We start from the raw sequence: 16,421 nt of genomic DNA, 5'->3' as shown, positions 1-16,421 counted from the left end.
ACGACGACCATAGAAATGGTGTGCGGCTTCATGCCACCTGTTTCCAGCGTAGGGCTGAGCAACTGCATCTGCCGAGGCCCGCTAGCTCAGTTGGTTAGAGCGTCGTGCTAATAACGCGAAGGTCGTGGGTTCGATCCCCCCACGGGCCACTACTCTTTTCCTACTACGAAAAGGCGGCGCCGATTTCAGCTGGCGAGTGTGGTGACCAAAAGATCATCACCCTGCGTGGAAGTTGATAGAGGATCCGAACCCGACTCGTCGGGGAGCGCTACAGCATTCACTCGGCAATGGCCATAATATCTTGAATACACTGGTTCTCAACCGATAAAGAGAAAATGAAAGAAAATGTCCGATTGCCGATGCGTAACAACTTTGGCCCTTGTCAGTACTTGGGCGGGTGAGCGCATGGGAACACAGGGCGCTATTGGCACTTTTACTTCCTATTTTTGTTTCTCCTTTCTTTTCGGAGCTACAGCCCGATTCGGTCAGGGAGACGCCACCGTGAAATGAAGGGGGCGTGCTGTGTGTCCCTCCTTACCTCTCTCAGTCGTTTCTCGTGCTTGTCGTTTTGATATAGGCCGATTTGAGAGCGTCAGCTCTCGCGTCAGCCGAGCAAAGTCGAGACAAGTCGAGACACACTAAGGGCTGGTATGCAGCGAGTAAGAGGGCGAAAAAACAATAATTTAAGAGCGCGTGGCAAAAGTACTCATACGCGAAATTAAAAGCCTGCTGCGGTGGCCGGGAATCGAACCCGGATCAACTGCTTGGAAGGCAACTATGCTGACCATTACACCACCACCGCACAAGCGAGCGCCGCGCGTCCGCGCTGTGTCGGCTTCCCGCCAGTCGGCAGCGGCCGAAGGTGATCGTACCTGGCAGGCGCATTTCGAGGCAGGCTAGGGGAGCACATCCAGACGCATTCGGACAGCGTATCCGCGCACACTTCGCATCCTTTGGCAAGAGTTGGGCGCCGGCAACGCAAGAGTACGCAGAGGACCGCGTTCTGGCGGCATTTTTAAGCAGAGCAGTGCAGTGCAGGATTCAGCGTCTGCAGCATCTTTTCCACAGAATGCTACGGCGCTTGACGGCAGTCCCACTTTCCCTTGAGACATCTGCGCGGCAAGCAGCGTCAAGTTACCGCTGGCCCGAGCATCGGTGGTTCAGTGGTAGAATGCTCGCCTGCCACGCGGGCGGCCCGGGTTCGATTCCCGGCCGATGCATCATTTTGCTTTTCCCGCGATAATGCTGCCGCGTGGCTTGAGCGCTTGAGATGCACGATCCACAAGAATGTGTAGCTGGATTTCCCTTGAGAAGGACCGAGAACGCAGCACTCGCGGGTCCCCACTAGGACGCTCGCATCATGTTCTACAGACTAGCGTCGGCCTGGCCTCACAAGTTGCTGGGTCCGGGTGCCTCCGAGGCACTGAACTTCAACGACAAGGAGTGCTGCCTATCGTTGCAACAGCAGCAGCAGCACCGCAATCAACTGGGCCGGCAGTGCACGTGTAGCAACAGAACACGTTATCCAGGAAGTACAGTGTCTCTACGTCTAATATTGGGTAAGGTGTTTACCCAGTTTCCAGGACAAGCGGTGCACCCGTGCCTCGGTAGCGCAGTAGGCAGCGCGTAAGTCTCATAATCTTAAGGTCGTGAGTTCGATCCTCACCCGGGGCATTTAATTTTCTGTGACATGGTGGTGCTGTTGCTAGGGCGCCAACGTATTTCTTGTTTGTTATCCACAGCGTTTCAACGCTTCAGCGGGAAAATGTTTACTTCCTGTTATTGCTACTTACAGCTTCCCTTTTCCTCTTCTCCCAGCAGAGCGTGAAGCCAAAAGCATTGCTCTGCGACGTTTGAGGTGCGCGCCTTGCCAGTCAGTATGTGCAAAAATGCTCGCAAAGAGAGGGGGGCGCCGACGCGGCACTCGACACGAAATGCGACAAGCGACCGTACGAACGGTCGAACGAAACGGCCACATCCGGTGTGGTCTAGTGGCTAGGATACCTGGCTTTCACCCAGGAGGCCCGGGTTCGATTCCCGGTACCGGAACGGAATTTTTTCCACACGAATCGTGACAAGTTTGAGCTGTCCGAGCGGCCGTTTCCCGTCCTGCTCGCAATATAGCTACTGTTTCGTGACCGTCAGCAGAATATAGACTAGGGAAGCAGACACACGACGACCATAGAAATGGTGTGCGGCTTCATGCCACCTGTTTCCAGCGTAGGGCTGAGCAACTGCATCTGCCGAGGCCCGCTAGCTCAGTTGGTTAGAGCGTCGTGCTAATAACGCGAAGGTCGTGGGTTCGATCCCCCCACGGGCCACTACTCTTTTCCTACTACGAAAAGGCGGCGCCGATTTCAGCTGGCGAGTGTGGTGACCAAAAGATCATCACCCTGCGTGGAAGTTGATAGAGGATCCGAACCCGACTCGTCGGGGAGCGCTACAGCATTCACTCGGCAATGGCCATAATATCTTGAATACACTGGTTCTCAACCGATAAAGAGAAAATGAAAGAAAATGTCCGATTGCCGATGCGTAACAACTTTGGCCCTTGTCAGTACTTGGGCGGGTGAGCGCATGGGAACACAGGGCGCTATTGGCACTTTTACTTCCTATTTTTGTTTCTCCTTTCTTTTCGGAGCTACAGCCCGATTCGGTCAGGGAGACGCCACCGTGAAATGAAGGGGGCGTGCTGTGTGTCCCTCCTTACCTCTCTCAGTCGTTTCTCGTGCTTGTCGTTTTGATATAGGCCGATTTGAGAGCGTCAGCTCTCGCGTCAGCCGAGCAAAGTCGAGACAAGTCGAGACACACTAAGGGCTGGTATGCAGCGAGTAAGAGGGCGAAAAAACAATAATTTAAGAGCGCGTGGCAAAAGTACTCATACGCGAAATTAAAAGCCTGCTGCGGTGGCCGGGAATCGAACCCGGATCAACTGCTTGGAAGGCAACTATGCTGACCATTACACCACCACCGCACAAGCGAGCGCCGCGCGTCCGCGCTGTGTCGGCTTCCCGCCAGTCGGCAGCGGCCGAAGGTGATCGTACCTGGCAGGCGCATTTCGAGGCAGGCTAGGGGAGCACATCCAGACGCATTCGGACAGCGTATCCGCGCACACTTCGCATCCTTTGGCAAGAGTTGGGCGCCGGCAACGCAAGAGTACGCAGAGGACCGCGTTCTGGCGGCATTTTTAAGCAGAGCAGTGCAGTGCAGGATTCAGCGTCTGCAGCATCTTTTCCACAGAATGCTACGGCGCTTGACGGCAGTCCCACTTTCCCTTGAGACATCTGCGCGGCAAGCAGCGTCAAGTTACCGCTGGCCCGAGCATCGGTGGTTCAGTGGTAGAATGCTCGCCTGCCACGCGGGCGGCCCGGGTTCGATTCCCGGCCGATGCATCATTTTGCTTTTCCCGCGATAATGCTGCCGCGTGGCTTGAGCGCTTGAGATGCACGATCCACAAGAATGTGTAGCTGGATTTCCCTTGAGAAGGACCGAGAACGCAGCACTCGCGGGTCCCCACTAGGACGCTCGCATCATGTTCTACAGACTAGCGTCGGCCTGGCCTCACAAGTTGCTGGGTCCGGGTGCCTCCGAGGCACTGAACTTCAACGACAAGGAGTGCTGCCTATCGTTGCAACAGCAGCAGCAGCACCGCAATCAACTGGGCCGGCAGTGCACGTGTAGCAACAGAACACGTTATCCAGGAAGTACAGTGTCTCTACGTCTAATATTGGGTAAGGTGTTTACCCAGTTTCCAGGACAAGCGGTGCACCCGTGCCTCGGTAGCGCAGTAGGCAGCGCGTAAGTCTCATAATCTTAAGGTCGTGAGTTCGATCCTCACCCGGGGCATTTAATTTTCTGTGACATGGTGGTGCTGTTGCTAGGGCGCCAACGTATTTCTTGTTTGTTATCCACAGCGTTTCAACGCTTCAGCGGGAAAATGTTTACTTCCTGTTATTGCTACTTACAGCTTCCCTTTTCCTCTTCTCCCAGCAGAGCGTGAAGCCAAAAGCATTGCTCTGCGACGTTTGAGGTGCGCGCCTTGCCAGTCAGTATGTGCAAAAATGCTCGCAAAGAGAGGGGGGCGCCGACGCGGCACTCGACACGAAATGCGACAAGCGACCGTACGAACGGTCGAACGAAACGGCCACATCCGGTGTGGTCTAGTGGCTAGGATACCTGGCTTTCACCCAGGAGGCCCGGGTTCGATTCCCGGTACCGGAACGGAATTTTTTCCACACGAATCGTGACAAGTTTGAGCTGTCCGAGCGGCCGTTTCCCGTCCTGCTCGCAATATAGCTACTGTTTCGTGACCGTCAGCAGAATATAGACTAGGGAAGCAGACACACGACGACCATAGAAATGGTGTGCGGCTTCATGCCACCTGTTTCCAGCGTAGGGCTGAGCAACTGCATCTGCCGAGGCCCGCTAGCTCAGTTGGTTAGAGCGTCGTGCTAATAACGCGAAGGTCGTGGGTTCGATCCCCCCACGGGCCACTACTCTTTTCCTACTACGAAAAGGCGGCGCCGATTTCAGCTGGCGAGTGTGGTGACCAAAAGATCATCACCCTGCGTGGAAGTTGATAGAGGATCCGAACCCGACTCGTCGGGGAGCGCTACAGCATTCACTCGGCAATGGCCATAATATCTTGAATACACTGGTTCTCAACCGATAAAGAGAAAATGAAAGAAAATGTCCGATTGCCGATGCGTAACAACTTTGGCCCTTGTCAGTACTTGGGCGGGTGAGCGCATGGGAACACAGGGCGCTATTGGCACTTTTACTTCCTATTTTTGTTTCTCCTTTCTTTTCGGAGCTACAGCCCGATTCGGTCAGGGAGACGCCACCGTGAAATGAAGGGGGCGTGCTGTGTGTCCCTCCTTACCTCTCTCAGTCGTTTCTCGTGCTTGTCGTTTTGATATAGGCCGATTTGAGAGCGTCAGCTCTCGCGTCAGCCGAGCAAAGTCGAGACAAGTCGAGACACACTAAGGGCTGGTATGCAGCGAGTAAGAGGGCGAAAAAACAATAATTTAAGAGCGCGTGGCAAAAGTACTCATACGCGAAATTAAAAGCCTGCTGCGGTGGCCGGGAATCGAACCCGGATCAACTGCTTGGAAGGCAACTATGCTGACCATTACACCACCACCGCACAAGCGAGCACCGCGCGTCCGCGCTGTGTCGGCTTCCCGCCAGTCGGCAGCGGCCGAAGGTGATCGTACCTGGCAGGCGCATTTCGAGGCAGGCTAGGGGAGCACATCCAGACGCATTCGGACAGCGTATCCGCGCACACTTCGCATCCTTTGGCAAGAGTTGGGCGCCGGCAACGCAAGAGTACGCAGAGGACCGCGTTCTGGCGGCATTTTTAAGCAGAGCAGTGCAGTGCAGGATTCAGCGTCTGCAGCATCTTTTCCACAGAATGCTACGGCGCTTGACGGCAGTCCCACTTTCCCTTGAGACATCTGCGCGGCAAGCAGCGTCAAGTTACCGCTGGCCCGAGCATCGGTGGTTCAGTGGTAGAATGCTCGCCTGCCACGCGGGCGGCCCGGGTTCGATTCCCGGCCGATGCATCATTTTGCTTTTCCCGCGATAATGCTGCCGCGTGGCTTGAGCGCTTGAGATGCACGATCCACAAGAATGTGTAGCTGGATTTCCCTTGAGAAGGACCGAGAACGCAGCACTCGCGGGTCCCCACTAGGACGCTCGCATCATGTTCTACAGACTAGCGTCGGCCTGGCCTCACAAGTTGCTGGGTCCGGGTGCCTCCGAGGCACTGAACTTCAACGACAAGGAGTGCTGCCTATCGTTGCAACAGCAGCAGCAGCACCGCAATCAACTGGGCCGGCAGTGCACGTGTAGCAACAGAACACGTTATCCAGGAAGTACAGTGTCTCTACGTCTAATATTGGGTAAGGTGTTTACCCAGTTTCCAGGACAAGCGGTGCACCCGTGCCTCGGTAGCGCAGTAGGCAGCGCGTAAGTCTCATAATCTTAAGGTCGTGAGTTCGATCCTCACCCGGGGCATTTAATTTTCTGTGACATGGTGGTGCTGTTGCTAGGGCGCCAACGTATTTCTTGTTTGTTATCCACAGCGTTTCAACGCTTCAGCGGGAAAATGTTTACTTCCTGTTATTGCTACTTACAGCTTCCCTTTTCCTCTTCTCCCAGCAGAGCGTGAAGCCAAAAGCATTGCTCTGCGACGTTTGAGGTGCGCGCCTTGCCAGTCAGTATGTGCAAAAATGCTCGCAAAGAGAGGGGGGCGCCGACGCGGCACTCGACACGAAATGCGACAAGCGACCGTACGAACGGTCGAACGAAACGGCCACATCCGGTGTGGTCTAGTGGCTAGGATACCTGGCTTTCACCCAGGAGGCCCGGGTTCGATTCCCGGTACCGGAACGGAATTTTTTCCACACGAATCGTGACAAGTTTGAGCTGTCCGAGCGGCCGTTTCCCGTCCTGCTCGCAATATAGCTACTGTTTCGTGACCGTCAGCAGAATATAGACTAGGGAAGCAGACACACGACGACCATAGAAATGGTGTGCGGCTTCATGCCACCTGTTTCCAGCGTAGGGCTGAGCAACTGCATCTGCCGAGGCCCGCTAGCTCAGTTGGTTAGAGCGTCGTGCTAATAACGCGAAGGTCGTGGGTTCGATCCCCCCACGGGCCACTACTCTTTTCCTACTACGAAAAGGCGGCGCCGATTTCAGCTGGCGAGTGTGGTGACCAAAAGATCATCACCCTGCGTGGAAGTTGATAGAGGATCCGAACCCGACTCGTCGGGGAGCGCTACAGCATTCACTCGGCAATGGCCATAATATCTTGAATACACTGGTTCTCAACCGATAAAGAGAAAATGAAAGAAAATGTCCGATTGCCGATGCGTAACAACTTTGGCCCTTGTCAGTACTTGGGCGGGTGAGCGCATGGGAACACAGGGCGCTATTGGCACTTTTACTTCCTATTTTTGTTTCTCCTTTCTTTTCGGAGCTACAGCCCGATTCGGTCAGGGAGACGCCACCGTGAAATGAAGGGGGCGTGCTGTGTGTCCCTCCTTACCTCTCTCAGTCGTTTCTCGTGCTTGTCGTTTTGATATAGGCCGATTTGAGAGCGTCAGCTCTCGCGTCAGCCGAGCAAAGTCGAGACAAGTCGAGACACACTAAGGGCTGGTATGCAGCGAGTAAGAGGGCGAAAAAACAATAATTTAAGAGCGCGTGGCAAAAGTACTCATACGCGAAATTAAAAGCCTGCTGCGGTGGCCGGGAATCGAACCCGGATCAACTGCTTGGAAGGCAACTATGCTGACCATTACACCACCACCGCACAAGCGAGCACCGCGCGTCCGCGCTGTGTCGGCTTCCCGCCAGTCGGCAGCGGCCGAAGGTGATCGTACCTGGCAGGCGCATTTCGAGGCAGGCTAGGGGAGCACATCCAGACGCATTCGGACAGCGTATCCGCGCACACTTCGCATCCTTTGGCAAGAGTTGGGCGCCGGCAACGCAAGAGTACGCAGAGGACCGCGTTCTGGCGGCATTTTTAAGCAGAGCAGTGCAGTGCAGGATTCAGCGTCTGCAGCATCTTTTCCACAGAATGCTACGGCGCTTGACGGCAGTCCCACTTTCCCTTGAGACATCTGCGCGGCAAGCAGCGTCAAGTTACCGCTGGCCCGAGCATCGGTGGTTCAGTGGTAGAATGCTCGCCTGCCACGCGGGCGGCCCGGGTTCGATTCCCGGCCGATGCATCATTTTGCTTTTCCCGCGATAATGCTGCCGCGTGGCTTGAGCGCTTGAGATGCACGATCCACAAGAATGTGTAGCTGGATTTCCCTTGAGAAGGACCGAGAACGCAGCACTCGCGGGTCCCCACTAGGACGCTCGCATCATGTTCTACAGACTAGCGTCGGCCTGGCCTCACAAGTTGCTGGGTCCGGGTGCCTCCGAGGCACTGAACTTCAACGACAAGGAGTGCTGCCTATCGTTGCAACAGCAGCAGCAGCACCGCAATCAACTGGGCCGGCAGTGCACGTGTAGCAACAGAACACGTTATCCAGGAAGTACAGTGTCTCTACGTCTAATATTGGGTAAGGTGTTTACCCAGTTTCCAGGACAAGCGGTGCACCCGTGCCTCGGTAGCGCAGTAGGCAGCGCGTAAGTCTCATAATCTTAAGGTCGTGAGTTCGATCCTCACCCGGGGCATTTAATTTTCTGTGACATGGTGGTGCTGTTGCTAGGGCGCCAACGTATTTCTTGTTTGTTATCCACAGCGTTTCAACGCTTCAGCGGGAAAATGTTTACTTCCTGTTATTGCTACTTACAGCTTCCCTTTTCCTCTTCTCCCAGCAGAGCGTGAAGCCAAAAGCATTGCTCTGCGACGTTTGAGGTGCGCGCCTTGCCAGTCAGTATGTGCAAAAATGCTCGCAAAGAGAGGGGGGCGCCGACGCGGCACTCGACACGAAATGCGACAAGCGACCGTACGAACGGTCGAACGAAACGGCCACATCCGGTGTGGTCTAGTGGCTAGGATACCTGGCTTTCACCCAGGAGGCCCGGGTTCGATTCCCGGTACCGGAACGGAATTTTTTCCACACGAATCGTGACAAGTTTGAGCTGTCCGAGCGGCCGTTTCCCGTCCTGCTCGCAATATAGCTACTGTTTCGTGACCGTCAGCAGAATATAGACTAGGGAAGCAGACACACGACGACCATAGAAATGGTGTGCGGCTTCATGCCACCTGTTTCCAGCGTAGGGCTGAGCAACTGCATCTGCCGAGGCCCGCTAGCTCAGTTGGTTAGAGCGTCGTGCTAATAACGCGAAGGTCGTGGGTTCGATCCCCCCACGGGCCACTACTCTTTTCCTACTACGAAAAGGCGGCGCCGATTTCAGCTGGCGAGTGTGGTGACCAAAAGATCATCACCCTGCGTGGAAGTTGATAGAGGATCCGAACCCGACTCGTCGGGGAGCGCTACAGCATTCACTCGGCAATGGCCATAATATCTTGAATACACTGGTTCTCAACCGATAAAGAGAAAATGAAAGAAAATGTCCGATTGCCGATGCGTAACAACTTTGGCCCTTGTCAGTACTTGGGCGGGTGAGCGCATGGGAACACAGGGCGCTATTGGCACTTTTACTTCCTATTTTTGTTTCTCCTTTCTTTTCGGAGCTACAGCCCGATTCGGTCAGGGAGACGCCACCGTGAAATGAAGGGGGCGTGCTGTGTGTCCCTCCTTACCTCTCTCAGTCGTTTCTCGTGCTTGTCGTTTTGATATAGGCCGATTTGAGAGCGTCAGCTCTCGCGTCAGCCGAGCAAAGTCGAGACAAGTCGAGACACACTAAGGGCTGGTATGCAGCGAGTAAGAGGGCGAAAAAACAATAATTTAAGAGCGCGTGGCAAAAGTACTCATACGCGAAATTAAAAGCCTGCTGCGGTGGCCGGGAATCGAACCCGGATCAACTGCTTGGAAGGCAACTATGCTGACCATTACACCACCACCGCACAAGCGAGCACCGCGCGTCCGCGCTGTGTCGGCTTCCCGCCAGTCGGCAGCGGCCGAAGGTGATCGTACCTGGCAGGCGCATTTCGAGGCAGGCTAGGGGAGCACATCCAGACGCATTCGGACAGCGTATCCGCGCACACTTCGCATCCTTTGGCAAGAGTTGGGCGCCGGCAACGCAAGAGTACGCAGAGGACCGCGTTCTGGCGGCATTTTTAAGCAGAGCAGTGCAGTGCAGGATTCAGCGTCTGCAGCATCTTTTCCACAGAATGCTACGGCGCTTGACGGCAGTCCCACTTTCCCTTGAGACATCTGCGCGGCAAGCAGCGTCAAGTTACCGCTGGCCCGAGCATCGGTGGTTCAGTGGTAGAATGCTCGCCTGCCACGCGGGCGGCCCGGGTTCGATTCCCGGCCGATGCATCATTTTGCTTTTCCCGCGATAATGCTGCCGCGTGGCTTGAGCGCTTGAGATGCACGATCCACAAGAATGTGTAGCTGGATTTCCCTTGAGAAGGACCGAGAACGCAGCACTCGCGGGTCCCCACTAGGACGCTCGCATCATGTTCTACAGACTAGCGTCGGCCTGGCCTCACAAGTTGCTGGGTCCGGGTGCCTCCGAGGCACTGAACTTCAACGACAAGGAGTGCTGCCTATCGTTGCAACAGCAGCAGCAGCACCGCAATCAACTGGGCCGGCAGTGCACGTGTAGCAACAGAACACGTTATCCAGGAAGTACAGTGTCTCTACGTCTAATATTGGGTAAGGTGTTTACCCAGTTTCCAGGACAAGCGGTGCACCCGTGCCTCGGTAGCGCAGTAGGCAGCGCGTAAGTCTCATAATCTTAAGGTCGTGAGTTCGATCCTCACCCGGGGCATTTAATTTTCTGTGACATGGTGGTGCTGTTGCTAGGGCGCCAACGTATTTCTTGTTTGTTATCCACAGCGTTTCAACGCTTCAGCGGGAAAATGTTTACTTCCTGTTATTGCTACTTACAGCTTCCCTTTTCCTCTTCTCCCAGCAGAGCGTGAAGCCAAAAGCATTGCTCTGCGACGTTTGAGGTGCGCGCCTTGCCAGTCAGTATGTGCAAAAATGCTCGCAAAGAGAGGGGGGCGCCGACGCGGCACTCGACACGAAATGCGACAAGCGACCGTACGAACGGTCGAACGAAACGGCCACATCCGGTGTGGTCTAGTGGCTAGGATACCTGGCTTTCACCCAGGAGGCCCGGGTTCGATTCCCGGTACCGGAACGGAATTTTTTCCACACGAATCGTGACAAGTTTGAGCTGTCCGAGCGGCCGTTTCCCGTCCTGCTCGCAATATAGCTACTGTTTCGTGACCGTCAGCAGAATATAGACTAGGGAAGCAGACACACGACGACCATAGAAATGGTGTGCGGCTTCATGCCACCTGTTTCCAGCGTAGGGCTGAGCAACTGCATCTGCCGAGGCCCGCTAGCTCAGTTGGTTAGAGCGTCGTGCTAATAACGCGAAGGTCGTGGGTTCGATCCCCCCACGGGCCACTACTCTTTTCCTACTACGAAAAGGCGGCGCCGATTTCAGCTGGCGAGTGTGGTGACCAAAAGATCATCACCCTGCGTGGAAGTTGATAGAGGATCCGAACCCGACTCGTCGGGGAGCGCTACAGCATTCACTCGGCAATGGCCATAATATCTTGAATACACTGGTTCTCAACCGATAAAGAGAAAATGAAAGAAAATGTCCGATTGCCGATGCGTAACAACTTTGGCCCTTGTCAGTACTTGGGCGGGTGAGCGCATGGGAACACAGGGCGCTATTGGCACTTTTACTTCCTATTTTTGTTTCTCCTTTCTTTTCGGAGCTACAGCCCGATTCGGTCAGGGAGACGCCACCGTGAAATGAAGGGGGCGTGCTGTGTGTCCCTCCTTACCTCTCTCAGTCGTTTCTCGTGCTTGTCGTTTTGATATAGGCCGATTTGAGAGCGTCAGCTCTCGCGTCAGCCGAGCAAAGTCGAGACAAGTCGAGACACACTAAGGGCTGGTATGCAGCGAGTAAGAGGGCGAAAAAACAATAATTTAAGAGCGCGTGGCAAAAGTACTCATACGCGAAATTAAAAGCCTGCTGCGGTGGCCGGGAATCGAACCCGGATCAACTGCTTGGAAGGCAACTATGCTGACCATTACACCACCACCGCACAAGCGAGCACCGCGCGTCCGCGCTGTGTCGGCTTCCCGCCAGTCGGCAGCGGCCGAAGGTGATCGTACCTGGCAGGCGCATTTCGAGGCAGGCTAGGGGAGCACATCCAGACGCATTCGGACAGCGTATCCGCGCACACTTCGCATCCTTTGGCAAGAGTTGGGCGCCGGCAACGCAAGAGTACGCAGAGGACCGCGTTCTGGCGGCATTTTTAAGCAGAGCAGTGCAGTGCAGGATTCAGCGTCTGCAGCATCTTTTCCACAGAATGCTACGGCGCTTGACGGCAGTCCCACTTTCCCTTGAGACATCTGCGCGGCAAGCAGCGTCAAGTTACCGCTGGCCCGAGCATCGGTGGTTCAGTGGTAGAATGCTCGCCTGCCACGCGGGCGGCCCGGGTTCGATTCCCGGCCGATGCATCATTTTGCTTTTCCCGCGATAATGCTGCCGCGTGGCTTGAGCGCTTGAGATGCACGATCCACAAGAATGTGTAGCTGGATTTCCCTTGAGAAGGACCGAGAACGCAGCACTCGCGGGTCCCCACTAGGACGCTCGCATCATGTTCTACAGACTAGCGTCGGCCTGGCCTCACAAGTTGCTGGGTCCGGGTGCCTCCGAGGCACTGAACTTCAACGACAAGGAGTGCTGCCTATCGTTGCAACAGCAGCAGCAGCACCGCAATCAACTGGGCCGGCAGTGCACGTGTAGCAACAGAACACGTTATCCAGGAAGTACAGTGTCTCTACGTCTAATATTGGGTAAGGTGTTTACCCAGTTTCCAGGACAAGCGGTGCACCCGTGCCTCGGTAGCGCAGTAGGCAGCGCGTAAGTCTCATAATCTTAAGGTCGTGAGTTCGATCCTCACCCGGGGCATTTAATTTTCTGTGACATGGTGGTGCTGTTGCTAGGGCGCCAACGTATTTCTTGTTTGTTATCCACAGCGTTTCAACGCTTCAGCGGGAAAATGTTTACTTCCTGTTATTGCTACTTACAGCTTCCCTTTTCCTCTTCTCCCAGCAGAGCGTGAAGCCAAAAGCATTGCTCTGCGACGTTTGAGGTGCGCGCCTTGCCAGTCAGTATGTGCAAAAATGCTCGCAAAGAGAGGGGGGGCGCCGACGCGGCACTCGACACGAAATGCGACAAGCGACCGTACGAACGGTCGAACGAAACGGCCACATCCGGTGTGGTCTAGTGGCTAGGATACCTGGCTTTCACCCAGGAGGCCCGGGTTCGATTCCCGGTACCGGAACGGAATTTTTTTCCACACGAATCGTGACAAGTTTGAGCTGTCCGAGCGGCCGTTTCCCGTCCTGCTCGCAATATAGCTACTGTTTCGTGACCGTCAGCAGAATATAGACTAGGGAAGCAGACACACGACGACCATAGAAATGGTGTGCGGCTTCATGCCACCTGTTTCCAGCGTAGGGCTGAGCAACTGCATCTGCCGAGGCCCGCTAGCTCAGTTGGTTAGAGCGTCGTGCTAATAACGCGAAGGTCGTGGGTTCGATCCCCCCACGGGCCACTACTCTTTTCCTACTACGAAAAGGCGGCGCCGATTTCAGCTGGCGAGTGTGGTGACCAAAAGATCATCACCCTGCGTGGAAGTTGATAGAGGATCCGAACCCGACTCGTCGGGGAGCGCTACAGCATTCACTCGGCAATGGCCATAATATCTTGAATACACTGGTTCTCAACCGATAAAGAGAAAATGAAAGAAAATGTCGATTGCCGATGCGTAACAACTTTGGCCCTTGTCAGTACTTGGGCGGGTGAGCGCATGGGAACACAGGGCGCTATTGGCACTTTTACTTCCTATTTTTGTTTCTCCTTTCTTTTCGGAGCTACAGCCCGATTCGGTCAGGGAGACGCCACCGTGAAATGAAGGGGGCGTGCTGTGTGTCCCTCCTTACCTCTCTCAGTCGTTTCTCGTGCTTGTCGTTTTGATATAGGCCGATTTGAGAGCGTCAGCTCTCGCGTCAGCCGAGCAAAGTCGAGACACACTAAGGGCTGGTATGCAGCGAGTAAGAGGGCGAAAAAACAATAATTTAAGAGCGCGTGGCAAAAGTACTCATACGCGAAATTAAAAGCCTGCTGCGGTGGCCGGGAATCGAACCCGGATCAACTGCTTGGAAGGCAACTATGCTGACCATTACACCACCACCGCACAAGCGAGCACCGCGCGTCCGCGCTGTGTCGGCTTCCCGCCAGTCGGCAGCGGCCGAAGGTGATCGTACCTGGCAGGCGCATTTCGAGGCAGGCTAGGGGAGCACATCCAGACGCATTCGGACAGCGTATCCGCGCACACTTCGCATCCTTTGGCAAGAGTTGGGCGCCGGCAACGCAAGAGTACGCAGAGGACCGCGTTCTGGCGGCATTTTTAAGCAGAGCAGTGCAGTGCAGGATTCAGCGTCTGCAGCATCTTTTCCACAGAATGCTACGGCGCTTGACGGCAGTCCCACTTTCCCTTGAGACATCTGCGCGGCAAGCAGCGTCAAGTTACCGCTGGCCCGAGCATCGGTGGTTCAGTGGTAGAATGCTCGCCTGCCACGCGGGCGGCCCGGGTTCGATTCCCGGCCGATGCATCATTTTGCTTTTCCCGCAATAATGCTGCCGCGTGGCTTGAGCGCTTGAGATGCACGATCCACAAGAATGTGTAGCTGGATTTCCCTTGAGAAGGACCGAGAACGCAGCACTCGCGGGTCCCCACTAGGACGCTCGCATCATGTTCTACAGACTAGCGTCGGCCTGGCCTCACAAGTTGCTGGGTCCGGGTGCCTCCGAGGCACTGAACTTCAACGACAAGGAGTGCTGCCTATCGTTGCAACAGCAGCAGCAGCACCGCAATCAACTGGGCCGGCAGTGCACGTGTAGCAACAGAACACGTTATCCAGGAAGTACAGTGTCTCTACGTCTAATATTGGGTAAGGTGTTTACCCAGTTTCCAGGACAAGCGGTGCACCCGTGCCTCGGTAGCGCAGTAGGCAGCGCGTAAGTCTCATAATCTTAAGGTCGTGAGTTCGATCCTCACCCGGGGCATTTAATTTTCTGTGACATGGTGGTGCTGTTGCTAGGGCGCCAACGTATTTCTTGTTTGTTATCCACAGCGTTTCAACGCTTCAGCGGGAAAATGTTTACTTCCTGTTATTGCTACTTACAGCTTCCCTTTTCCTCTTCTCCCAGCAGAGCGTGAAGCCAAAAGCATTGCTCTGCGACGTTTGAGGTGCGCGCCTTGCCAGTCAGTATGTGCAAAGATGCTCGCAAAGAGAGGGGGGCGCCGACGCGGCACTCGACACGAAATGCGACAAGCGACCGTACGAACGGTCGAACGAAACGGCCACATCCGGTGTGGTCTAGTGGCTAGGATACCTGGCTTTCACCCAGGAGGCCCGGGTTCGATACCCGGTACCGGAACGGAATTTTTTCCACACGAATCGTGACAAGTTTGAGCTGTCCGAGCGGCCGTTTCCCGTCCTGCTCGCAATATAGCTACTGTTTCGTGACCGTCAGCAGAATATAGACTAGGGAAGCAGACACACGACGACCATAGAAATGGTGTGCGGCTTCATGCCACCTGTTTCCAGCGTAGGGCTGAGCAACTGCATCTGCCGAGGCCCGCTAGCTCAGTTGGTTAGAGCGTCGTGCTAATAACGCGAAGGTCGTGGGTTCGATCCCCCCACGGGCCACTACTCTTTTCCTACTACGAAAAGGCGGCGCCGATTTCAGCTGGCGAGTGTGGTGACCAAAAGATCATCACCCTGCGTGGAAGTTGATAGAGGATCCGAACCCGACTCGTCGGGGAGCGCTACAGCATTCACTCGGCAATGGCCATAATATCTTGAATACACTGGTTCTCAACCGATAAAGAGAAAATGAAAGAAAATGTCCGATTGCCGATGCGTAACAACTTTGGCCCTTGTCAGTACTTGGGCGGGTGAGCGCATGGGAACACAGGGCGCTATTGGCACTTTTACTTCCTATTTTTGTTTCTCCTTTCTTTTCGGAGCTACAGCCCGATTCGGTCAGGGAGACGCCACCGTGAAATGAAGGGGGCGTGCTGTGTGTCCCTCCTTACCTCTCTCAGTCGTTTCTCGTGCTTGTCGTTTTGATATAGGCCGATTTGAGAGCGTCAGCTCTCGCGTCAGCCGAGCAAAGTCGAGACAAGTCGAGACACACTAAGGGCTGGTATGCAGCGAGTAAGAGGGCGAAAAAACAATAATTTAAGAGCGCGTGGCAAAAGTACTCATACGCGAAATTAAAAGCCTGCTGCGGTGGCCGGGAATCGAACCCGGATCAACTGCTTGGAAGGCAACTATGCTGACCATTACACCACCACCGCACAAGCGAGCACCGCGCGTCCGCGCTGTGTCGGCTTCCCGCCAGTCGGCAGCGGCCGAAGGTGATCGTACCTGGCAGGCGCATTTCGAGGCAGGCTAGGGGAGCACATCCAGACGCATTCGGACAGCGTATCCGCGCACACTTCGCATCCTTTGGCAAGAGTTGGGCGCCGGCAACGCAAGAGTACGCAGAGGACCGCGTTCTGGCGGCATTTTTAAGCAGAGCAGTGCAGTGCAGGATTCAGCGTCTGCAGCATCTTTTCCACAGAATGCTACGGCGCTTGACGGCAGTCCCACTTTCCCTTGAGACATCTGCGCGGCAAGCAGCGTCAAGTTACCGCTGGCCCGAGCATCGGTGGTTCAGTGGTAGAATGCTCGCCTGCCACGCGGGCGGCCCGGGTTCGATTCCCGGCCGATGCATCATTT

General features: G+C 55.1%; 38 non-coding genes across 38 annotated transcripts; 30 read left to right on the top strand and 8 right to left on the bottom strand.

The window, feature by feature from the left end:
- Window positions 1-75: 75 nt before the first annotated feature.
- On the top strand, window positions 76-149 carry Trnai-aau. Its single transcript has one exon. It is a non-coding gene; the product is annotated as a tRNA-Ile (tRNA).
- A 581-nt stretch (window positions 150-730) lies between these two features.
- Trnag-ucc lies at window positions 731-802 on the bottom strand. The gene has a single exon. It is a non-coding gene; the product is annotated as a tRNA-Gly (tRNA).
- Window positions 803-1,149: 347 nt separating this feature from the next.
- Window positions 1,150-1,220, top strand: Trnag-gcc. The gene has a single exon. It is a non-coding gene; the product is annotated as a tRNA-Gly (tRNA).
- Window positions 1,221-1,601: 381 nt separating this feature from the next.
- Window positions 1,602-1,674, top strand: Trnam-cau. The gene has a single exon. It is a non-coding gene; the product is annotated as a tRNA-Met (tRNA).
- Window positions 1,675-1,977: 303 nt separating this feature from the next.
- Window positions 1,978-2,049, top strand: Trnae-uuc. The gene has a single exon. It is a non-coding gene; the product is annotated as a tRNA-Glu (tRNA).
- A 198-nt stretch (window positions 2,050-2,247) lies between these two features.
- Window positions 2,248-2,321, top strand: Trnai-aau. Its single transcript has one exon. It is a non-coding gene; the product is annotated as a tRNA-Ile (tRNA).
- A 581-nt stretch (window positions 2,322-2,902) lies between these two features.
- On the bottom strand, window positions 2,903-2,974 carry Trnag-ucc. Its single transcript has one exon. It is a non-coding gene; the product is annotated as a tRNA-Gly (tRNA).
- A 347-nt stretch (window positions 2,975-3,321) lies between these two features.
- Trnag-gcc lies at window positions 3,322-3,392 on the top strand. The gene has a single exon. It is a non-coding gene; the product is annotated as a tRNA-Gly (tRNA).
- A 381-nt stretch (window positions 3,393-3,773) lies between these two features.
- Window positions 3,774-3,846, top strand: Trnam-cau. Its single transcript has one exon. It is a non-coding gene; the product is annotated as a tRNA-Met (tRNA).
- A 303-nt stretch (window positions 3,847-4,149) lies between these two features.
- Window positions 4,150-4,221, top strand: Trnae-uuc. The gene has a single exon. It is a non-coding gene; the product is annotated as a tRNA-Glu (tRNA).
- Window positions 4,222-4,419: 198 nt separating this feature from the next.
- On the top strand, window positions 4,420-4,493 carry Trnai-aau. Its single transcript has one exon. It is a non-coding gene; the product is annotated as a tRNA-Ile (tRNA).
- Window positions 4,494-5,074: 581 nt separating this feature from the next.
- Trnag-ucc lies at window positions 5,075-5,146 on the bottom strand. The gene has a single exon. It is a non-coding gene; the product is annotated as a tRNA-Gly (tRNA).
- A 347-nt stretch (window positions 5,147-5,493) lies between these two features.
- Window positions 5,494-5,564, top strand: Trnag-gcc. Its single transcript has one exon. It is a non-coding gene; the product is annotated as a tRNA-Gly (tRNA).
- Window positions 5,565-5,945: 381 nt separating this feature from the next.
- On the top strand, window positions 5,946-6,018 carry Trnam-cau. Its single transcript has one exon. It is a non-coding gene; the product is annotated as a tRNA-Met (tRNA).
- Window positions 6,019-6,321: 303 nt separating this feature from the next.
- Window positions 6,322-6,393, top strand: Trnae-uuc. The gene has a single exon. It is a non-coding gene; the product is annotated as a tRNA-Glu (tRNA).
- Window positions 6,394-6,591: 198 nt separating this feature from the next.
- Trnai-aau lies at window positions 6,592-6,665 on the top strand. Its single transcript has one exon. It is a non-coding gene; the product is annotated as a tRNA-Ile (tRNA).
- Window positions 6,666-7,246: 581 nt separating this feature from the next.
- Trnag-ucc lies at window positions 7,247-7,318 on the bottom strand. Its single transcript has one exon. It is a non-coding gene; the product is annotated as a tRNA-Gly (tRNA).
- A 347-nt stretch (window positions 7,319-7,665) lies between these two features.
- On the top strand, window positions 7,666-7,736 carry Trnag-gcc. The gene has a single exon. It is a non-coding gene; the product is annotated as a tRNA-Gly (tRNA).
- A 381-nt stretch (window positions 7,737-8,117) lies between these two features.
- Window positions 8,118-8,190, top strand: Trnam-cau. Its single transcript has one exon. It is a non-coding gene; the product is annotated as a tRNA-Met (tRNA).
- Window positions 8,191-8,493: 303 nt separating this feature from the next.
- On the top strand, window positions 8,494-8,565 carry Trnae-uuc. Its single transcript has one exon. It is a non-coding gene; the product is annotated as a tRNA-Glu (tRNA).
- A 198-nt stretch (window positions 8,566-8,763) lies between these two features.
- Trnai-aau lies at window positions 8,764-8,837 on the top strand. Its single transcript has one exon. It is a non-coding gene; the product is annotated as a tRNA-Ile (tRNA).
- A 581-nt stretch (window positions 8,838-9,418) lies between these two features.
- Trnag-ucc lies at window positions 9,419-9,490 on the bottom strand. The gene has a single exon. It is a non-coding gene; the product is annotated as a tRNA-Gly (tRNA).
- A 347-nt stretch (window positions 9,491-9,837) lies between these two features.
- Trnag-gcc lies at window positions 9,838-9,908 on the top strand. The gene has a single exon. It is a non-coding gene; the product is annotated as a tRNA-Gly (tRNA).
- A 381-nt stretch (window positions 9,909-10,289) lies between these two features.
- Trnam-cau lies at window positions 10,290-10,362 on the top strand. Its single transcript has one exon. It is a non-coding gene; the product is annotated as a tRNA-Met (tRNA).
- A 303-nt stretch (window positions 10,363-10,665) lies between these two features.
- On the top strand, window positions 10,666-10,737 carry Trnae-uuc. The gene has a single exon. It is a non-coding gene; the product is annotated as a tRNA-Glu (tRNA).
- Window positions 10,738-10,935: 198 nt separating this feature from the next.
- Trnai-aau lies at window positions 10,936-11,009 on the top strand. Its single transcript has one exon. It is a non-coding gene; the product is annotated as a tRNA-Ile (tRNA).
- Window positions 11,010-11,590: 581 nt separating this feature from the next.
- On the bottom strand, window positions 11,591-11,662 carry Trnag-ucc. The gene has a single exon. It is a non-coding gene; the product is annotated as a tRNA-Gly (tRNA).
- Window positions 11,663-12,009: 347 nt separating this feature from the next.
- On the top strand, window positions 12,010-12,080 carry Trnag-gcc. Its single transcript has one exon. It is a non-coding gene; the product is annotated as a tRNA-Gly (tRNA).
- A 381-nt stretch (window positions 12,081-12,461) lies between these two features.
- Trnam-cau lies at window positions 12,462-12,534 on the top strand. Its single transcript has one exon. It is a non-coding gene; the product is annotated as a tRNA-Met (tRNA).
- A 304-nt stretch (window positions 12,535-12,838) lies between these two features.
- Window positions 12,839-12,910, top strand: Trnae-uuc. The gene has a single exon. It is a non-coding gene; the product is annotated as a tRNA-Glu (tRNA).
- A 199-nt stretch (window positions 12,911-13,109) lies between these two features.
- Trnai-aau lies at window positions 13,110-13,183 on the top strand. The gene has a single exon. It is a non-coding gene; the product is annotated as a tRNA-Ile (tRNA).
- A 570-nt stretch (window positions 13,184-13,753) lies between these two features.
- On the bottom strand, window positions 13,754-13,825 carry Trnag-ucc. The gene has a single exon. It is a non-coding gene; the product is annotated as a tRNA-Gly (tRNA).
- Window positions 13,826-14,172: 347 nt separating this feature from the next.
- On the top strand, window positions 14,173-14,243 carry Trnag-gcc. Its single transcript has one exon. It is a non-coding gene; the product is annotated as a tRNA-Gly (tRNA).
- Window positions 14,244-14,624: 381 nt separating this feature from the next.
- Trnam-cau lies at window positions 14,625-14,697 on the top strand. The gene has a single exon. It is a non-coding gene; the product is annotated as a tRNA-Met (tRNA).
- Window positions 14,698-15,000: 303 nt separating this feature from the next.
- Window positions 15,001-15,072, top strand: Trnae-uuc. The gene has a single exon. It is a non-coding gene; the product is annotated as a tRNA-Glu (tRNA).
- Window positions 15,073-15,270: 198 nt separating this feature from the next.
- Window positions 15,271-15,344, top strand: Trnai-aau. The gene has a single exon. It is a non-coding gene; the product is annotated as a tRNA-Ile (tRNA).
- A 581-nt stretch (window positions 15,345-15,925) lies between these two features.
- Window positions 15,926-15,997, bottom strand: Trnag-ucc. Its single transcript has one exon. It is a non-coding gene; the product is annotated as a tRNA-Gly (tRNA).
- A 347-nt stretch (window positions 15,998-16,344) lies between these two features.
- On the top strand, window positions 16,345-16,415 carry Trnag-gcc. Its single transcript has one exon. It is a non-coding gene; the product is annotated as a tRNA-Gly (tRNA).
- The last annotated feature ends 6 nt before the right edge of the window (window positions 16,416-16,421 follow it).

The sequence above is a fragment of the Schistocerca piceifrons genome, unplaced genomic scaffold (genome assembly GCF_021461385.2).
Source record: "Schistocerca piceifrons isolate TAMUIC-IGC-003096 unplaced genomic scaffold, iqSchPice1.1 HiC_scaffold_598, whole genome shotgun sequence".
In the NCBI taxonomy this organism is placed as follows: domain Eukaryota; kingdom Metazoa; phylum Arthropoda; class Insecta; order Orthoptera; family Acrididae; genus Schistocerca; species Schistocerca piceifrons.
Note: the sequence above shows the minus strand (reverse complement) of the source record. Positions and strands in the feature narration are given on the sequence as shown.